Raw genomic sequence first — 16,497 nt, forward strand, 5'->3', positions numbered from 1 at the left:
GATGCTCCCCTCCACCTGCCCTTGGTTGCATGCACGCGCTTGCTGCCAAGAAGAGGTCATCAGAGCCATTGAAAGTGACACCTACTGCTCCATCTCCTTGCAGAAGTCAGAGCATGCCCCAAGGCTGTGAGTAAAAGCCATCTTTCTCATTTTGGTTATGAGCTCTGCAGCTATGCTCAGTGCAGTTCAAGGCAGTCTCAGGCTCAGCCTCTCTGGATCAAATTTCCCTGGTCTTCACAGTGTTTATGTGAAGGGGGCACCTGGTCCGGGGCTTGGAAGGAGCCACAGTGCAGCCTGGAGTTTGAGGAGCCCAAACATGCTCCATGCTTCAGGATGGGTTGGTTCAAAAAATGGTAAAGATGGCCTTGTCTCATTTTGGAGTGTTTGTGTTTAAATGGGCTGTGCTCTGTTTTCAGGAGTGTTCCTCATTTGCAAGTCCAGGTGAGGCCAGTTGCCCTTCGGGTAGCAGTTGTGTCTGAAAGGTTCTGTTTCTAGTGACTGAAGTCACCCCTGGATACCCAGGTGCTTTGCACCTGAGCAAACAGGCAGCCACAAAATCAGTGGTACCTGGGAATTTTCATAGCTTACAGTAGCATTAGTCAAAGCACTTTGACAACACTGAAATGTAACAAAAAGCCCAAGAAATGCCTATAACCTATCAATTCCTATATATCTTCTTCCCTGGAAATTTCATTTCGGTGCATACCTTTGAATGTCATCAAATTTAACTGCCACACGAGCCAAATCAAGTTGCAGTGTTTGGTGGCTTTTGAAAGCATCAGGAAATTGGGAAGTCTGAGGCAGATTTTGCAGAAGCAAGCAATGAAATCAAGAGTGGAATAACACAGCAAAAGCAAACCCAGCAGATTTCTGCCTGCGGAACGTGTCTGAGAGTACATAGACGAAGCAAATTTCTGCATGTTTTTTCTCACAGCCTGTCTTTCTGCAATTGCTCTGCAGATTGGTTTCTCTCTGGGATTTGTTTCCTCTGATGGATTTGGGTGACTAAGATTGATGGCTTTAAAAGAACTAGTGTTGATGACACATTTGTAAGGCTTGGTAAAAATTGTGAGCCTGGCAGATACTGGGGAAGTCTTCAATCATTTTCTTTTATTATTGCTGTTTGTGGCATGAATCTGGACTGTTTTCAAGACAAGCGCGACAGGAGGCCAGCAGCTGACCAGGGTGAGTGTTGAACTTGCAGTCCAAACCTGTTAATCTGTGAACTTCAGGAAAAGGTGAGCTTTGACCTGTGCGTTAGATAAAATCAAGCATTATTTCCAGATGTGATCTTGAGCATATAGAGAGGAGAGTACTGTCCATCAGTCACTGGTGCTTCCCCTGTTTGTTCTGATGAAGGAATCAGCCTGAAAGTTATCTTTGGGGCTGAAAGAGGGGGAAGGGTGGGAAAACCCAAGAAATCAACTTCCAGGCATAAATACAATATGAACAAGTCATAAACATTATTAAAGCAAGTCTATCCCTGCAGGGCAGGTTTTTCTTCATAATGCTTTCCTGATTATGCTTCCGCAAAGCTGGGGAAGTGAATAGTGGGCTGATTATCCATGGACCATGATCTACATCAGTGTAGAACTGTTTCCATTGTATGTGAGGAGAGAACTTTGCATATTTACTGGAAGGGGATAGTCATCCTGCTTCTTATTCTGTCTTCAAATTCACAGTGGGCCAGATCCAAAACACAGCTATGTCAATGGGATTCTTTGTTTGGGCTCTTCTTATGTCCTGCATTACCATTGCAAAACCTGCCCTGTTTATCATCTTAAATATACATGCCATAAACAGACCTCGTATTGACACAGTTTGTGATCAAACCCCAGACTGATTTGTCAAACACTTTGTAAAATAGGAAGATCAATGGATAGACAACTAGGAAATATTTCTGCAAAGGCTGTATATAAGAAGAAAAAACCCAAACAAAATATGACTGACTCTGTGACGTAACAGAATTGTCTCTAATTGTTTTTTTTCTGTAAAAGAAACAGAACCCTTGAGAGAAATCCAAGTCCTTTTGCATAATGCTTTCTTGGAGCCAGACTCCAGTTGTCTAGTTCATCTTAAGCACCACTGACTTTACTGCATATACAGTATGGCACTGCTTGCTATGAGAGACCAGATCTGATCTTTGATCAATAGTCAGAAAGCATCAGACTTTGTGTAAAGGTTTGTGTCAGTAAGTATATCACATAAAAGACCACTCATGCTTGATACAGTCAGAATAGCATTTTTTAAACAAATGCACAAGGTGTGTTAGTTTCATTATTGAATTATGACAGAATTTTTTCCAGCACCTCAATTAACATTCATTTACTAAGTATTAAACCATTTTTTCTGTTAAACATAAAGATCAGTGCTAGGAGCTATACATTCTGAAAGATAATTGCATGATGTAATTCTGGTGCTTCAACAATTTGTACTGAAATATTGATGGATATGTTCCAACATATTTTTTTCACAAGCGTATTTCATAATCTTTTAAATATCTCTCTCCTGAAAACTTTAGTATAAAGTACAAATCCTCTTTACATAATAGAAGTTTAATGCATCTGGATACTGCTAACCAAACAAAAGTATTTCAGACTGATATCTATTTTCAGAAATAAAAGAAGTTGTTAACATGTAAGTGTGAATTTATGAGGACTATGCAGTAGCAGAAGGGCATGACTAAGGATTCTCAAACAGTTAAGGGTTCCACTTTAGTATTAGAAATATGAAGTATCTTTTCTGGTTCTCGTTAGCATAACTAAGAATAAAAAAACTTCCATTTTCAAATAGAAACTTAATGCTAAGTGACTCTTCGCATAATCTCCTTAGGAGAGTCACTCTGTAGTCTTACTGTCTGTGCTATGGTTCTAGCATTAAACCAAGACTTGTACAGTGAGAAGAAACGCAGTGAGGTTATACAGGACAATGAAGGACTATCTCAGAGGAGGAGGCCTCACCCATAACCAGTATTTGGAAGAGCAGTTAGTTCAAGTGGTTCGTATGAAAAATGTCATGAAAATGGTATGAAAATTTGTCATGAAAACAAAACTTCGATAGAGCAAATAATAGTAATTAGTAAGTAGCCAGGATAAAGCATTTAGTTGTGAATTTACACAAACTGTGCAGAAAGCTCTTGTGTTTGCTATAGGAGGAAGCTGTAGGAAGACTCCAGAGTGCTGAAAGCTCTGCCTTAGGCTGTTGGATTAATTGACACAGAAAAGTTGAGGGGTTTACCTTTACCGCTGCTATTGGTTCCTAGTGCGTGAAGAAAATGTAAACTGCAGGGAAAGGCCTGTGAAATCTGGTAAATATTCCTTGAATTTGCTACAGTGTCCTGCTCAGTTATGTACTTACAATGAGTTTCTGTTTCTGTGTTATTCCACTATCCACTTAGCAATTTCAGGCCATGATGGTTTTTCGCTTATCTGCAGAGTTCTCTTTCCTACCTTTGTCTGGCAGCATTCTCTCTCTTTTGGTGCATCTTTCCTGCACTGTATCCTGTCCTGCATCCTGTCCCATCTGCTAAAAAATTAAGTAGGACTTGTACAGGCAACAGTTCTGAACCCTGCTAGTTCACCCCAGCTTTGTCCTGGAAAGTCCCCTCCACTGACAATGAGACATAGATCAGCCTTTCTTCCCATTCAGTCTTTGGCTTTTTTGGTAAGACCACAAAGATGGATGTTTACTGTGATAATGGTGTTGACATTTGCTCACCAGGAATTGGAGCGAGACCATCATTTCATGTCATATAGGTCTCCAGTAACAATCAAATGCTAATGAGTGCCAGGCCATTAGAGGCCTGGCATGCACTCCAACTAGTGTCCTAAACTCGGTGTCCCATTATCCATTGTATCTGCTAGGTATTGCTACAGTTTGCCCTGTCAGCAAAGATGTTGCACAACCAGCTAGTGACCACCCAAGCCTATTCTGTTTAGGCTAGATGCCATCTTTTTTGGGCAAGCATACAGATCATGTCTTGAACAGTGCCAGGCACACTGTTTGTGCTTCATTTTCTGCTTATGAGCCTGGTTGAACAAAAAAGGCTATATGTGTATATATATATATATGTACCAGTAGTGTTCATGTTACATACAATCTGACACCTGGTGGATGGTCCTTGGGGATTATAATGAGGCACCCACTGCTCTACAGCATGTTTTGGCAACTGGGAGGGCTGGCAAATCCCATGCCTGTCTTCCTTTTGCATGTCTTTGAGTTTCTTTTTGGCACATACTTGCAATGAAGCACAAGATGCAAATACTGCCAAAGCTTCTTGTAGAATAGATGACATTTATATTGTTATGCAGTTTGCTGATCTAAACATACCATTGCCTTGCCTTGATAGCCCAGGGCAAGTGCTAATCAGCTTGTTTCATGGGCACTGTGCCATCTGAAAGGGTGAGCACAAATAGAGACAGTATGTGCATCATCGAGGAGTGTTGCAAGAACACGATTCCCAGCTGAGAGTATTGAAATGTGTCTGTCTCCTGAGCTGGCATGTTGGCATGTAAAAGATAAGTGACAGCATGAAGTATAATGTATTTGGAATAAATCAAGGTTATATTCCTTGGCTGCTTTAAGCTGGTTTTCATTATATAGGTCACGTCGTCAACTGATGTAAACTGGCATAGCTGCATTGAAAGCAGTGGAGTTCACCGATTTTGATCTGCTGAGCATCTGGCCCTGTCTGACTGTTCTCCATGAGAAGCTTTCCTTCTCATTTTGCCCTCTACGGCATCATCAAGGGCTGTTTAAAAGGTAACATGTAAGATGAGGAGTTTGGTTTCCTATATTGTCTTCATGGCTCTGTCAGTAACGCTTGATACTGGGCAATTTGCCCTCATCTGTGTGCCTTGCTTCACCTAGTATATGTAACAGTACTTTTATTTAATTAGTACCTTAGTACTAAGGGCTTTACTCAAGCTTTGCTGTAATGGCAGGCATGGTGGCATAGTTCACATGACTGGATGGATATTGCGATGGATGGATGGATACAGCTCTTTGACGAAGATATACCTGGAAAACAAGGAGAGGGGGTTGTGTTTTGTGCAGAGGAGCAGCAGTGGGTGTTGGAAGCTTCTGGGTTGGGATCAGAGTGGGCAGAGCCACAAAGAAGATGTTGCAGTGGGCAGCTCCTATTAACCACCTGATGGAGAGGAAGACGTGAGCAAAGTTTTCTTTAAACAACTGGGGAAAAAAATCCTGTCATAGCTGCAACAAAGGGAATTCTGATTGGCTATGGGGGGATGGGACGGGACTGGGGGACAGACCTCAAACCTGAGGGCGTGGTGCAGCACTGGAGCAGATGCCCAGAGAGGCTGTGGGATCTCCATTCTTAGGGATTTTCAGAGCTCAAGTGGGCAACACCAGATTCAGTTTTGAGGTTAGCCATGTTTTGAGTAGAAGGATGGCTTAGGTGACTTCCAGCAGTCTTTTACAACCTCTGTGTGAAACATTTTTCTACAAATCTCTGTGATTCTCATTTTGTCCTGGATTAGCAGGCAGACAAGGTGTAGCCTGTCCATCCTTGTCCTTGCTTTCAGTAGCATCTGAAGTACCCTCAGTGCCATCTCCTGCCTTCATTTGGCTGGTTTATGTACTGTCCTTTCCCTCTTTCTGTGATTTTCTTGCACCCATTTCCTATTTGCTTGCTTGTTTATTCATCAGACTGGAATTTTCTGGCCGTGTTTTCAGGAAAGCACTGTCTATGGGTTTTACATGTAAACAATTGCATTTGAAAACCACCGAAGATGCACTGAAAATGGATACTTGCATGAAATAACAGGGGACTTTGGATGTACAAGTAGAACTCTAATAGCTGACTTGAATTTGTTTTGGTAATCTGGCCCTTATCCCAGACTTTTTGAAAGATAATCATCATTCAAATAGAGGTTTTCATTCACTATAGCATACATTTTATATTTCACTATGTAATGTATAGCCTTCCATATACTCAAGGAAAACAGTTTACAGAGTTAATTGCTGAACTCTGCAGATATAATACTTTAAGTGGGTTATGTTAGATATGAGTTTATGTTAAAAAAGAAGAAATGTTCTACGGGAAAGTTATTGTTTAGGGAACATCGATTTGCATGAATTAATGTTTTCACTTCTGTTGATAGTTAAAAATGGATACTTAAGCTAAGCCACATTTTTAGAGTAACGTAAGTGCTTCATGAGCTATGAACCCAGGGTATGAGCTGAAGTCCAGTGTTTGGTTGGTGGGGTTTTTAAGTCTTCAAATTTCAGTTGGTGTTGGGTCAAACTGTGCCAAAGATTTTATTTTTTTAAATTTTATTTTATTCAAAAAAACCCACCAAATAGGCTTAGAGACAGGTGGATGTTTTGGAGTTCTCATTGTTGCTTGCTTACTTTAGACAATCCTCTCCACCCTTCTGTCTCAGCCTACTTATCAGTAAAATTAGGGGTGGTGTTAATGATCCTACCTGACACAGTCATTATAGAAATTAACTGATGAATATTTGTACAATACAGTATTTGTACAAAGGTAGTGTATTACGTGTACTGCAGGAGCAGCCATCTGTCACACACACCACACATCTCAAATTTAAAGACTGCAGCAAATATTTTGAGCTTGGGAAGTTAAGTAACTTTGGCAGGACTCAAATCTTTTTCTTGTTGTTGTTGCTGGTTTTATTACTTGTTTTTTATATTTTAATTCAGAATATTGCCCAGGTCTGTAACTGCTGTCAGTTATTGTGACTTGCCCTATAGTTTGGGGTTATAGCACAAAGTGTCTATGTAAGAGGTTCATCACTGCTTAGAAGGTGTTAGTAGTGAAGCAGACATACTGTCTGAGTTTAATTTAAAATTTTCTCCCATGTAGCTGAGTGTTGGTGACAGATTGAGAGAGAAGGAATAAACCACAGCATTGTGTTTTAAAACAACCCAATGGAATAAAGGGTATATGTATTTACTTTCCATAGTTCTCTTTAATTACCTCGTATTTCTGTGTCATGCTTGATTGTGTTTAAAGGAAGGTTGCAGATTCACATATATATAAAGATGGAGAGACTAAGGATGATATTCACGTGAATCTGGTCTTAGCCAATGAAAGCAGAAATGTGAATGTGGAGCTGTCCTTCATCAGTGGAGCACCAAGAGAGTGGATCAGGGCTCTGAAGGCAGGAGCCTGGCTCTCCTGATAGTCAGCAGAGCCTTGAGTTGAGGGCTCACAGCTTCTGCTGTTAGGAAGTTCTGCTTCTCTATGGCTAAAGTATATGCCTTAAGGCCGACGAGTATCTTGAGCAGCCTCCCTTCTGCCAATGTAACTCTGCTGATTTCAGTAGACAAACACTGGAGAAGGTGGCGCAGCCAGCTCTGACCTCAGGCATCGTTTCAGCAAGAGGCTCTGGGTCTTGATTAACTTGTACAAGAGGCTCTGGGTCTTGATTAACTTGTACTGACAGACATGTCCACCGCAGTCAGCTGGATTCTCGTGTACCTACCAATGTACTGAATTACCTGAATTCTCCAGGCCTAGACTCACTCTCTTAGGCATAAATAAAACTTTCAGCGTGTGAACAGAGCTGGGCTCTCCAGCAGACAATAGCTCAGTAAAATGTGGAGATCACAACTAATTCCCCTAATGAGTGTGAATTTCCTTCTCTTTCAGGATCTACAGTGCTGCTCAAGTCCCTTCTGTGAACCACACAACAGAAGCTGCTGTCCCAATTCATGGTTGCTCCTTCCCACTGGCAAACAGCCCAAGGAGGAGCTGTTTATAGGTGAGATGTTCAGCATCCAGTCAACTCTACTTACATTATGCAAATGTGCAACATTAGCTTTTTGCTCCTTTCTGTTAGAAAAGCCTTACCAATTGTGAATTGAACTGATAATTAAGAGCTCAGAAGCTTTATAACCCATTGCTATATTTATACTATATTTGTACAAAGGTAATATGAGCCTTCGACATATTACACAAGTCCATTGCTTCTGCATGATTATCTTCTTTCTCTTTCCTCCTCTCTTTCTATTCTGTGAATTTTTATTCTTTGGAACACCTCCTGCTACGTCTTGTTGCAGCTAAAATTGATCTCACCTGTGAATTTAACATTAACTTTAAAGGCATTACTGTGTCTCTAAGTGAATGTCAGTATGATACTGGCACTGGAGTGGGTCATTGAAAGAGAACGAAGAACGGCAGGGTGGACTCAGTGTTGAATAACCATGCAACATGGAGGTAATTCAAAAACTAATCAGAGACAGACATAAAAAGAAGTTGTCTTCTGGAATGCAGAAGGTCGGGTAAAATGAAAAGCAAAGCTGAAAACAGTGAATCTGTTTCACATCAGTGAAGGCAGAGGAGTCCTACCCAGGATTAGTTTGGCTACTGTCAGCGTTTGGTCTGCAGATAACATGAGTTCCATAGTAACGATTTTTTAACCTGAAATTCTTGTGTGCAAGGATGCATATTAACTAGAAAATGGACTTGAGTTTCACTGAGATCATTAAAAACTAGCTTTATTTTATTTTCCACCCACCATCCTGCTCAGAAAAATGGACATTTTTTTTTAAGTCCTTAAATAAGGATGAAAATTTAGTGTTAGGCAGATGCTGTCATTTTCTTCCTACCTCTCCAGCAAAAACCCACATGTGATGTGCTGCATTGGGCCCTGAGGCTGTAGGATGGAACCTGCAGCACATGCCCAGGGACTTGTAGTCATATGAGTCATATGTTGCACGGACCAAGTTTAATCGCAGAGAGAATGTTACAACACAGGAAAAAAACCCTGAAAATAACAGGAATTGGTACAGTATTTGGGCCATAAACACAGGTTAGAACAGTCTGGGTATTTGCTTTAATCCTCTCTGATTCTATTTTGAATTGCAATGTTCCTACTTGCTAAACCACTTTCCATTTTTGCTGTTTTACCATGACATAAGGAGGAGGGATATTTTGGAAACTGGAAAACTGCCACTTGCACCAGAATGGCATGCTGCCGCTAATTTTTGCAGGTTTTTTGAACTGAGCATTGCTACTCTGAAAGCTCTGTCATCCTCTTCTTCTAGGATTCCCCACAGAGATCCCCACCCTCTTACAAAGCAGGACATGCTCCAGGTTACAGGACTTTTGTTCCTTCCTCTGCAAGCTGTGCTGCCTCACCAGCTTCAAAATCAGGCACTTTGAAATGATGAACTGAACATTTGAGAGGATGAAGGAGTTTGGATTTATGGGCTCTTCCTCCCTTATCCTCAGCAGCACAGATTCAGTGGGCCCAAACATTGCCAAAAGATGAGGAGTGTGAGCACATCCTTAGGGTAGACAGGATGAAAAGTTGCTCCATGATATGTATTGATGTAGTTTAGCATAATTTCATTCAAAGCTCAAGCAAAACAGTTCAACTCTCCATGAAGGGTTTGGCTTTGTGGCAGCGAGGTGGCAAGGAATCATTGGTGCAGCATGTCGGCTGGGTTGGAAGAGAGGTGCTTGTGACAGTCCTAGCCAGGAAAATGCTTGATGATGGACATTTCAGTAGCTGATGTTGCACAGTAGCTCATGATGAAGCAACCTGAATGGTAGGTAAGAGCTGGAGATGAGGCTTGATTTTTTTGTTTGTTTCCTTTTTTTTTCTTTTTTTTTTTCTTCTCCCAGTATAATGAAACATTACAAGGGTCTTGCTTTGCACCTTTGCTTGCTTATGTTCTGCTGTAGGTTTGGGTGAGATTTAGCAGGCATGACAGGTAGCTACGTTGAGGGAGAATCTCAAAATGTGTACAATGACATAGTGAAGCCTCTGTTATAGAGGGGTAAACTAATCTCACTTCTACTTCTTTGGTTTTTTTCCTTTTCCCTTGAGCAGAAATTTGAGGAAGTCATTTAATGTCACCTAGTGAGTTTTAATGGAGGCTTGGAAGAAGAAGAAAAAAAGCCCTCCAGTGTCTGCTTGTTTCTTAGGTATGCCACATTGCCCACAGCTAGTCTCACCACTCCCAGAGAAAGTTTGTGTAAGTCCTAAAATAATTTCACTCCGCTGGCCCACAAATATTCCCATTTGGTCAGCCTTATATAGAGTAATTACTGTTTAACAAGACACCACAGCTGGGTTAGGGCTTATTTTGGGTTGTGAGTTATAAAAAGCTGTTTGTAGAAAAAAATATATTAAAATTTACTATGTTTGTCAATCTGTTATTCTAAACAAATAAGTCTAGAAACTTTTTAGTTTACTTGTTCTTTTTTACTTGTTTTGCTTTAAGAGTCAGCATTCATGAGATTACTGGCATTAGTGCCAAAGGCATCCAGCCATCTCATCCTGGCTTATTTAGGTATGTCTGCACTCCAATTTAAAAAAATGTAATTGTTAGGTAGCCAGGTGTTGTGGTGATATTGAGCAAGTATTGTGGAGTGGCACATTCTCAGGAAAGGGGGTCAAGGTTTAACGAGTGGAGACATGGGAAGTTCATTTTCATGAGCAGGTGATAGGTGTGATGGGTGGGAAGAAGCATCCTGAGGAAACGTGTTGGCTCTGTGCTCTCCTCCAAATAGGTCTTTGCATTTTATATACCTGAAGTGCTGTGCCCAGAGCAGGAAGTTCATTCCCACAGCTGTGCTGTGGTGTAATTAGTGTTTTTTCAGACCATGCAGAGTCCAACATCAAAGTTCCTTCTAATTTTAATAACTTTGATATATACATATATATGCGTGTATTTTATATTAGTGATTATATGGGTATATGTGCGTGTACAGCTAGAAAAAAAGAAAACACGTCTATGTATATACATGTGTCATTTCTTATCTGCTACTAAAATACAGGTGTCTCTGTGGGAAACAAGTTAAGCTGTTATTGTACAAGAGTTCAGGAAGCTGAGAGTATTGTATTCACTTACATGGTTTCCCATGCTGTGTTGGTCATTTCACCTCAAAAATTAGCATCCTAGTCTATTTCACAGAAGACCCCAATATTTTTAGTATTCATAGGAAAGAATGTTGTCCACTGGGACAGAGCAAGACGCTGTGTATCAGGATTTAGGGTTTGATTGTCTTTTTCTACTTACTTTATGGCCTGGGACAATTCTTAGCATTCTTCTGTGCCTCTGTTTAATAGCAAAATGGGACTAGTAACATTGAGTTACCTTGCATAGAACTATCTAAAGATGAAATACAAGTTTGGAGACCTTTTACTAGCCTTTGGCATCAGAGAAATAGAGGAGTTATGAGAATCATTCCTGTATTTTGGCTTTATTAATGATATGAACTTCTTGAGAAATTTTATTAATGAAATGGAGCTGGGAAACAAACCAGAAGCAGATAGGCAGAAATCAAATCCCTTTGTGGACAGTTATACAATGTGCTAAGTAAGGATGGCTGCATCCTTGGATTTTTTCTTGTGAAAAATTCTGAAATGCGTATGGAAAAAAGTTTCCTCTCTATAACAAAAGTGATGAGACAACTGGCATTTCAATAATATTTAAGGCAAGACAGATCTGAAAAGATATACATTGGAAATTATGGAAATATTTCAAACTGGAAATCTGAAACCAAAATTGAGTCTGGGAACACAAGCTGTTGGCTCAGAAGTGACTCTCAGGCTTCTTGGCTCCTTATTCTTCACCAGCTGTGCCAGAGAGGTGGGGAATGACAGCCTGGAAGCCCTGAGGTCTAAGCCTTGGACCAGAAGCAGATACATCATGGGGTGGGGAAATAGAGATATGAACACAGTTTTTCCTCCACTTGCGTTTCCTGTCAGGGCATCCATCGTGTTATTCCTTATATTCATATATTTCTTATGCCTGTTACCCCAGGTTGTGCCTGTGAAGTGTTGGAGGAGAAGAAGTGCACACCCATCCTCTTTGCCTTTCTTGCCAAGGACAGGTACCACGTGGTCATTCAGGACTGAACATATTGCCAGGTAAGGGAGCACACCTTCCTCCCTGGGTGGTGGAGTGACCAGTTAAATGTGAACTGACCCTGTGGTAGTCCTAGCAGCATAGGTTGTAACATACCAACTTTGCCTTTCTGTTGGATATTTCCTATGTGTTCATAGTAAGAATTTAGTTCTTTTTCCATCTACAGCAATTCTAATAGGTCCAGATAAATGTTGTTGTGTAGGCACCAACAGTAAGGAGAAAACAAGTTTGATCCCAGGCCATCAGGGACTGAATCTTTTCCATTGTAGGTTGCTTCTTGAATTAGTCTGAAAGAGCTTTCATTTTATTTAAAATGCTTTTATTGATCAAAAAGGCTTTGTTCATAGGCTCTATCTTCTTGAGTGGCTGAAGCAGGCTTAACTCATGACAGGAGTTCTCATTTGAGTTCATTTTTGTCATCTTGGTGGTTGCTAAATTTCAGGCTTTTCTTCTCTGTAAAGGTAACTGCAAAAGAGGCACATGGTTTAGAGAAGAAAAAGTGTAGGTTTCCTTCCAGTCCATTAATTTTCTTTCATTGAGCTTTGTACCAGTTTGAGTGCACAGCTGAGAGAAATCAAAACACAGACATCTAGACTATTACATAAGATCAAAAAGAGAACAGATTTGTTTTTAAGCTGAGTATAATGTTTTTGTCTGAAGTCATGAACATTTTTGAGAGCGCAGAACATTCTTCCTGTTCTGCCTCAGGATGAAACTTAGTTCATATGAACTGCAGAAAGATCCTAAAATATTTGAAGCCGTTTAATTCCAGGTCCTTACTGACTGAGGCCGAGCAGGGATTTTAACCTGATTTTCATATGCGCTCTTTTCTTCTCTTTCCTCCTTTTAACTTGATGTTCCATGTTATATTGATGATTCTGTGGATTTCATAAAAATGGATTCATTCAGGTCAGACACTTAGGAATTATTTTTTTTAATCTGACCCAGTGTTTTGTGTCCAGCCACCCCCACCCCTGAAATAAATAAATAGATTTTCTGTGGAAATTTCCATAGAACATTTTCCTGTGTCTTGCCTCATAATTATATTATTTTACAATATTTTAAGTTATAACTGTTCCTAACTGAGTGTCTGTATGATGTAAAGGACAAAGAGCAAGTGGAATGTCTAGGCTAATCTCCTGTCTAAGGGACAGCTTACAGCCAATGTATGTGCATCCAGCCACAGTGGATAGCTTTGCTGGGTTCATTGACCTCTGTATACATGTCTGTTAGAAACAGGCTAGAAACTGGACTGAACTCCTGCTGCTGCTAGCCACTTCCAGTTCTGAACAGAAAAGGAAACACTAGTTTTTCTTCCACAGTCCGGATGCTGACTCACCTGTGTGGTGAAAGAAAATAGCCAAAGGGTAGCTATTTCACCAGTGTCCCAGTGTGCCTGGGGATATTTCATCAGCTGCTTTACTTGGGCAAGTTAAACTGGAAAGCTTTAAGGCCTGAGGACAGTTCAGTAGTTACTCACACTTAGCTTGGCTGTGTGTTTGATGCCCTGGTGCCTGAGGTCCCAATCACCGATAAGTTTTATTTCACAGTCTGGTTTAAAGCTATTGGCAACATCTAGTTGTTTTGCATTGATGTTTCATTGATGCATGCTGTCAATTCAAGCCTCTTTTGTTTGAATTTGGAAAAACGTTCCAACTCATCTGCCTCTTCTCTGTGTCTGGTTCCAGGTCCTGACCTGGTCTGTGGTAAGACTGGTAGAGTGTTGTGTTTTACTGCCCAGCAGCTGGGTTTTGGTGGGGTGGGGAGAGCCGAGCTGACAGCGATGTGCAAGACGAAGGAACCACTGTTCCTGAATTTCTGAAGGCTGGGGGTGACCAAGCAGCACTGTTGTCAGTGGCCCTCCTGGTACAAGGCAGGAAAACTTCCTCTGACCTTGTGCAGTGTTTCCATGCTCTCTGCCTGCCCTGGAAGGCCTCCAGATGCCTTCAGACCAAACAACTTTGTAAAAGCTTGCTGGAGAGGGCATCACTTTTAATACTGCATGGAAGAAGATTTCTCCCCTGCTGTACACCTTTTCCTTATTTTCAGAGCCGGCTGCCCTGATGAATACCCAAGCTGGGGACATGAGTTCAGGCAGGCTACCAGAAAGGATCTGCACATCTGGGTCAGTGCTCAGGCAGGATGCTGATGGTCCGTGAACTGTGCCTGCAAGGTCGAGATCTGAGCTCCTCCTCACGTTGAGCCTGTCCTGAAGTTCAGGACTGGAGCAGGCAGTGGCTGTCTTTTGCTGACAGCTCACTGCAGCGCTGCTTCGCTCTCCGTCCGCCATCGATGCTCACCTCTGCCAGGATGGCCGATAGAGCGAATCTCTGCTTATCTGAATGCAGAGACACAGGCAGCAAGAGAATTAATGCAAATGTGGCGTCGCACAGCCCTGTTCCTTCCCACAAACTATTGATTACGGGCCTGATTGGCTCTCCCCGATAATGGCCATAGGCAGAAGCCAACAGGGCGAGGAGGAGGGAACTGTCAGGATCATTCGATGCAGCCGGTGAGCCAGTGAGAGGAGAAAGCCGGTGGGTTGGGCTGGGAGAGAGCAGGGCGGGGAACTGTCTCAGCAACAGCAGAAAGCAACTCTTTCCCCCTCCCACCCCACAACCATGCTGGAAAGTTCCTGGTGATGCTTGTTAATGTATTTGTCTCGCTCACGCCAAGTCTGTACGTGATTTGTGTGACTTTGCTGCATGTGCCGGTTTACCCCTTTTCTCTGTGATCCTGTGGGAAGGGTAGAAGGGAATCTTTCTTTGTCTGCCCTACTAAAACCAACTAGTGAGCACAAGGTAAAGGGTTCTGCTGCTGGATTCATTGCCGTGCAAGCCCTGAGAACAGAAGTGAGTTTTGTGTTGTCTTTTTGTGGTTGGTATCTTCCCCTTGACATCTTTCTGAGACAGTCTGTTGTGCCAGCAGGAGCTGGACACCTGGACTGTATTCTCAGCTCTGCTAAAGAGCCCTTATATGAAGCCAAATGAATCCCTACCCTTCAGAATCCAGGTCACTCCGCCAGGTTGCTGAGCTCTCTGTTTTTGGAATTAGAAGAAAAGCTTTCTCCCTGTGATCTATGGGCTGAGAAAAGCCAGTCCAAGGCACCATACTGCTTTGCTTCTTATCTTTTATCTGCCTTATAGCAGGAAATGTTCTTTCTGTCTCTCTGCCTCTCTTATGGTCAATCTATCATTGGTTTAACCAACCGAAAATGAAAATGGCAGTTAAATTTGTCCAAACCTTTTGAACATTTATTGGAACCAAACATTGGAACTTTCAGCACTCCCTTGAAAATGACCTTCGTTGTCCTCCTCTCACCTGCTGCCTCCTCCTGCTCATAAGTATTCACGCATTTATCTCACTATTTGCATGCTGATAATAGACGTAGATTTTGTTAGTCCTGCATCTGTCAAGACGGCAAGGACAATAATAGAAGCACCGTCGGGACCAATATATATTGGTCTTAGGAGTGTGTCCAATAATGTCTGGGTCAGGGAGCCTTTAACTGCAGTGTCAGGGAGTTTAGTCAGCTGTCATCGCTTCTTAATTAAAAATAGCTGAGACTTACTCACATTCCATTGCTGTGTGTTAGCTCATTCGTCATCTTGTCCTCTGCTCTCCAGCAAACCCCCTAAACATCTTCAATAACAGACAATGGGTAGAAATGCTTGCAGCAGGTAAGAAGACAAGGGAGCAAAGAGAGGATAACCTGTGCCATAAGCTGCTCTTTGGGTCAAGAGTTTGCAAGCGTTTAGCAGGATTCAAAGAGAATGGGAATACTGCAGTATGTACTGTATGTATGTATTTTATATATATAAAACTAGCCTCTGCACAGGCATGTGTCAGGGAATAAATCAAACAGCAGCTGCCCTGAGGTTACAAGAAACTTTCCTTGTGGACAAACCAACCTATATGTTTCCATGTTGAATTTCCAGCATCTTCCTCTGGTCCAGTATTCTAAAAGACAGAATGTTTTTTCAGTATGATCCAGTCAGACCTTTCCTATGTACATAAGTGATCGGATTCCTAATTCCTCGCTAAATGGAATTTAGTGGTATCAGTAGGTTTCACTAATTTATTTGTGATATTCCTGAGGGGACAGGGAGATGGAAGGTTACAGAGAGGTTCAGGAGCTGCAGAGGGAAATAAATAGCACGCTGTAATATCATTACTGAAAGAAATTATATCCCCCTCCCCCTGCCAAATAAAAAAGAATTTATTGTGTTTCAAGCTAATGCTTGGAGCCAAGGGACAGGTCTGGCATGGGGAGAATTTTTCTGGCTTCCCTTTTACAAGTAAATCAGAGGTGGAAGGGCATTAGACCAACTAACTTCCTGAACTGGAAGTTGCATCCGGACTACCATATTTAATTGTCTGTGACTGACCTATCTTCCATGAATTTTGCTAATCCATTTTTTAACCTGTTTATATATTTGGCCCCACAGCATTGGATGGTGATGAATCCCACCATTAAGTCACATATTGTTTGAAAAAGTTCATCCAGGATGTCCTGTACAATGCTATCAATCTGTCCAGTGAGTAAATGGATGGCTGTTGCCAGGGCTTCAGATCCCTCAGCCCAAAGGCGATAATTCCCCTTGAGACCACATCCATCCCTTGCAC

The 16,497-nt window shown here is 41.7% G+C and overlaps 1 long non-coding RNA gene across 5 annotated transcripts in view; it reads left to right on the forward strand.

Moving 5' to 3' along the window:
* The first annotated feature begins 7,269 nt into the window (after window positions 1-7,269).
* Window positions 7,270-16,497, forward strand: part of LOC114016110 (uncharacterized) — a 94,043-nt gene continuing 84,815 nt past the window's right edge. For all 5 annotated transcript variants that reach the window (XR_003560406.2, XR_003560404.2, XR_008735431.1 and 2 more), the window contains exons 1-2: window positions 7,270-7,751; window positions 11,767-11,873. This is a non-coding gene — a long non-coding RNA (uncharacterized LOC114016110). The remainder of the gene's footprint in view (window positions 7,752-11,766; window positions 11,874-16,497) is intronic.

Source organism: Falco cherrug, chromosome 17, assembly GCF_023634085.1.
Source record: "Falco cherrug isolate bFalChe1 chromosome 17, bFalChe1.pri, whole genome shotgun sequence".
NCBI classification, from domain to species: Eukaryota; Metazoa; Chordata; class Aves; order Falconiformes; family Falconidae; genus Falco; species Falco cherrug.